Source organism: Sinohyriopsis cumingii, chromosome 13, assembly GCF_028554795.1.
Source record: "Sinohyriopsis cumingii isolate HCF-2022 chromosome 13, ASM2855479v2, whole genome shotgun sequence".
NCBI classification, from domain to species: Eukaryota; Metazoa; Mollusca; class Bivalvia; order Unionida; family Unionidae; genus Sinohyriopsis; species Sinohyriopsis cumingii.
In genome coordinates, this window is record NC_142973.1 from 40,672,075 (window position 1) to 40,678,041 (window position 5,967).

The following is a 5,967-nucleotide window of genomic DNA, read 5'->3' on the forward strand; positions in this document are numbered from 1 at the left end:
AAAATCTTTAAATGATGACTTCTACAAAATTATTGTGAAAAATTGATGAACTTGATATAAATCATTCTGTACTAGACTCTTTGCATAGTAACGCAAGGGAAGTCACTGGAGTGGAGACTGTTCAGCATTACAGGGGGCAGGGGCCAGTTTTTATGCACAAATTTAATGCTGCAATCAGCAACCTAGTATAAAAAAAAATCATAAAAAATCAAATACACAAGTGAGGTCAAAAAGGTCCGTATTTTTGGATACTTATATTAAAATAAAGCATAAGAATATTATCCACTTGACTAAAGAAGCCAATGGCAGTTCATAGCAGAAGAAGTTTATGCACCCCACCCCCAAATTTCTACCTGCAATTTTCATGTCCGAATGTCATTTTTGACACCATTGATGCTCACAGTGGAAACACAAGCCCTTTTCCTAGATGACAGTTGTGCAAAACTGTGTACTAAACAAGCTGATGCAACTGAAAATAGTTGTCATCCAAGACGTTTTTGAGATATTCTACTTACATGTACCCATGTGTTTACTGCTATGGGAGGCTAGCTCATCTTCCTAGCCGACTATTGGTATTTCACTATCAACATACTGCAGAGTAACCATGGAAGGTGTACATGTCTGACATCAATTTCAAAAACATAACAAGCCCGAAACACCTAGTTCACAAATATAACCGTATCTTTTAAATAGTAAACAATAATAGCTGAAAAAGTCACACCATAGCCTTAAGTTAAGAAATTTGCCAGGGGCCAATTTACAAAACTGCACCCTACCACCACAGGTTTGGGGTTATGCAGAGTTCTTGCCCAAAATTAAAGCGTTTTAAGACTTGATTTTAGAGTACAGGATGCACAGATTTAAAAGTTAGGTAAATCAGCAAATTAATACACTTCAGATTAAATTCAGTAATCTATTATTTCATTCAGAAGATAAAATAAATATAAGTTGTACTGTAAGTAGATGAAATAAATTATGGATAATAAAAATTGAGTAGGAAAATCTTGTGACTGAATTTTCTATATTCTGCCATTTGCTTACATTGTACGGTGAAAAATACACATATGCATACACACAATATAGCCGAATTTTTTGTAGTTTTTAAAAATGTTTTTCTATACAACACAGACATACAGCAAACAAATGACCTGTACAAAAGCAAACTCAGTGCAAACCCATCTTATTCTAATTTTTCAATGTTTTTCTAGACATTTGACAAATGACATGTCCTCTATCTGACACATATCAGAGATAACAATAGCAAACAACAAATGTTTATTAAGGATCTCTAGCAAAGGTCACTAATAACTTAAGAATGTACAAATATTAGTAAACCATCCTATGAGTATAATACCAACTAGGATTGTAGTACAAGCCTGACAACATTTTTAAAAATACACTTAGATCATGGGTATGAAAAGAATGAAACCTGTTGAAGCAGTATGTCACAACAAAAATAAAAATAAACACATATTCAATAATTTTTTACTTCGTAATTCCCATTTTCTCCTTAAGAAAAAATCCACACTTTGCAGATGGAGGGGGAGGGTATTACGGACATAAAATGCTTTTAACTTTCAGGCTGCATAGGGTCACTTTACAGATCCACCATTTTCCTTGTAGCAGGGGGCCTTGAAGTGGTCATGTATTTTAAATGGATGAAACATGCAATCTGTTTGGCATGTCTTTATTATTTAGGTTTATCCATTCTGTGATGTAAGAATTCTGTATGGTCATGTATTTTAAATGGATGAAACATGCAATCTGTTTGGTCATGTCTTTATTATTTAGGTTTATCCATTCTGTGATGTAAGAATTCTGTATGGTCATGGACAATCATGATTGAAATATTCAGTTTCAGCATTTTAGTTTTTTTCCCCTTATTTTCTGGATTTTCAGCAGTGCTTCGGCATATTCCAATAGTGTATTTTAAATGTACGAAACATACAACATTTGTATAAGTATTGGCATGTATCTCTTTCTGCCAGCTAGTCTGTATGTGGCCATAGGAACTGTTAACAGGCAGATTTTGTGAGATACCAGATGTAATAGTGTAGTAGTTATGTCCAGTTTCATTATATACCACCAGATGCTTATTTGGAAATTACCATGTGTATCTATGAATGAGACAGTAGGCATTGTCCCTCTTACCATAATGGATATTAAACATCCTTCTTAACAGAATCATTTAAAGCATTATTTATGGAAAACCAGATTTATGACTTGCTAGTAGGAAATGTAGAAGGCTGTAGACTCAGGATTTATCAAATTGTAAAATTCCCTCTGTTCAGGCAGTCAAAATTATGTCAGAGATGCTAGTGCACAAACAGCCTTTCCATAAGTTAAAAGTTACGAAGTCCATGACCATCATTTTCAGACAGGAACAAAGAACCAATCCATCCTTCGCTGTGGTCAGAGTAGAGACAGGAAGTGAGAAGCAATATAAAGGTGGGAGAAATTCTAGGTTCCTATTCATAAGGGGCTACTTCATAGACAATTCACCTCTATGAACTCTAGCACACATTTTTTCAGTTAGTGCTACCCAAAGACATTGGTCTCCTGTGTTCAGATTAGAGAATGAATCCTGTCAGACCACTTGGGTACAAGAAAAATAGTATTTTAGGTATATTCTCACTTTGGTAGATTTCACCACTAGAATCCCAGAGACCATGGCATTCCATAATATAGATGTCTGGTACTTAGCTTAGGCTCATATAGACATGTTCAATAGGTAAAAGATGCCAGAAGAATTTATTGTGGGATGCAATTTAGAGACAGCGGCCAAAGTAAGCAGACTGTTATCAGTCTGACTATTAATGATAACACTATCAATGACATGGTAGAGAAGTTTAATAGTAGACCATACTAAATGCTGCATTGCATGTGCTTTGTTGAAAGGTTGCAAGATTGAGATTGGTTCATGAATGTGTATCATGAAAAACTACAAGAAAGACGTGTGTCATGCATTTCAAGGATCGTGCGCTTCCCATGTGAACTGTGTTGACATATTACAGATGAAGTAAAGTCAGCCTATTTATGTGCCATATATTTACACAAAAGGTTGGAAGTTGCATGTGAAATGGAAGTTGATGAACTCCCCCTTAGATTTGTGCAAAAGGTTGGATGATGTGAAGTAGAACATGACAAACTCTCCGTTAGAATTACACAAAAAACATTGGAAGATGCATCAGAAATGGAATGTAATAAATTCTCCATTTGATTTACACATAATATTGGAAGATGCATGTGAAATGGAACAGACGAACTCCACTTTAGATTTGTGCAAAAGGTTGAAAGATGCATATAACACAGAACATGATGAACTCCCCCTTATGTTACAACAAAAGGATGAAATACAATAAACTCTCCCTTAGATTTATACAAAATGTTGTAAGATTCATGTGAAATGGAGCATGATGAGCTCTCCCGTAGATTTATACAAACATTGTAAGAATCTATTTTAATAGAAAATGTTGAACTCAAATTTACACAAATGTTCAGGAGAGTCATGTGAAATGGAACATGATGAACTGTGCCTTAGATTTTGCACAAAAGGTTGGAAAATGCATAAGAAAGGGAACATGATGAACTCTCCTTACATTTAGATAAAAAGGTTGGAAGATGCTTGTGAAATGGAACATGATGAACTGTCCCTTAGATTTGCACAAAAGGATGCAAGATGTAAAATGGAACATGGTGACATTTTTGTTTAGACAAAGGATGGAAGATGCTTGTGAAATGGAACATGATGAACTGTCCCTTAAATTTACACAAAAGGTTGGCAGATGTAAAATGGAACATGATGAAATTTCCCTTTTTATTTAGACAAAGAATGGAACATGCATATGAAATAGAACATGATCAGCTCTCCCTTAGATTTACACAAAAGGCTGGAAGATGTAAAATGGAACATGATGAAGTCTTCCTTAGATTTATACCAACATTGTAAGATTCATGTGAAATGGAACATGATGATCATTCCCGTAGATGTACACAAAAGGTTGGAAGATGCATCAGAAATGTATCATTATGAACTCCCCATTACATTTATACAAAAGGTTGGAAGATGCATCAGAAATGTATCATTATGAACTCCCCATTACATTTATACAAAAGGTTGGAAGATGCATGTGAAATGTATCATGAACTCCCCATTACATTTATACAAAAGGTTGGAAGATGCATCAGAAATGTATCATTATGAACTCCCCATTACATTTATACAAAAGGTTGGAAGATGCATGTGAAATATATCATGAACTCCCCATTACATTTATGCAAAAGGTTGGAAGATGCATCAGAAATGCATCATTATGAACTCCCCATTACATTTATACAAAAGGTTGGAAGATGCATGTGAAATGTATCATGAACTCCCCATTACATTTATACAAAGGTTGGAAGATGCATGTAAAATGTATCATTATGAACTCCCCATTACATTTATACAAAAGGTTGGAAGATGCATCAGAAATGTATCATTATGAACTCCCCATTACATTTATACAAAAGGTTGGAAGATGCATCAGAAATGTATCATTATGAACTCCCCATTATATTTATACAGAAGGTTGGAAGATGCATCAGAAATGTATCATTATGAACTCCCAATTACATTTATACAAAAGGTTGGAAGATGCATCAGAAATGTATCATTACAAACTCCCCATTACATTTATACAAAAGGTTGGAAGATGCATCAGAAATGCATCGTGAACTCCCCATTACATTTATACAAAAGGTTGGAAGATGCATCAGAAATGTATCATTATAAACTCCCCATTACATTTATACAAAAGGTTGGAAGATGCATCAGAAATGTATCATTATGAACTCCCCATTACATTTATACAGAAGGTTGGAAGATGCATGTGAAATGGAACTTGATGAACATTATTTTAGATTTACACAAAGGTTGGAAAATACAAGTGAAATGGAAAATGATAAACTCTCAAAAGATAAATGGTAATTTGAACTAGGGAATAAATAGGGTGTTGGTGCTTCTCCCACCCAATCAGATTAATTAAATTAATTTGCTGGTTCAGTGAAAGGGTCCACATGATGTGCAAGAGATGAAAATGAAATATACTTTTAAGCTTGAATTGAGGAAGATTGAAAACATTTCATGTTGACAAATTATCATGTCAGAAGACTAGTAAACGAGAACAGGGGCTGCTAAGTGTATAGTACTATTGTGAGAGGAGATGAGTTGTGTTTTTTTAACAAATTAAAACAATACCCTAATACTGTATTCTTTTTAGAGTATCCAGTGGGAATGAGTGTGGAGAGTTTAAGTGATCTAGACAGAAGCCTAGAGTTGGACAAAGATCTCATTGTTTTACGTCTCTTTCATATAAAAAGGATTGTTGTTTTAGTGTTGGCTAGTGGGATAGCTCATTGATGGCCACATCCTGTCCCAGCTGACAAGTTTTTTAATGGGGGTGGGGTCTGTTGGACATGTTGATAAGGAGGGTATATGCATTTTAATAGTTATAGAGCTGGATCATGAATTGACAAACTCAAGACAGATATCAAAAACTGGTTGAAGGTCTGATAAGCCATAGAAATTAAATACAACCTGCAATTTTTCTGATTAATTCAGCATTTTTCTTGATTGTATTGGTCAGATTTAACATTACTTTTTTATTGTCCCTAATATATAGTAATTATTTGACAATCTTTCTTTATTAGTCCAGATTTTTTTACCAGGTCTTATCAGTATTAAATACGTAAATTATATATTTTAAGTAATGAAAAAATTTCAGTTGTATGTTTACATTATGGTAGGTTGTGATATACAATACATACATACTTATAAGTAAAGTCAAACTACAAACAACAAAGACCTTGATCTACCATTGCATAATGCACTGGCAAATCAAGATCTGTGTTATTTCTTCTACTGATTACTACAAACTGCATAGACTTAGATCTTCTGGTGCACTATGTAATGGCAGATCAGGGTCT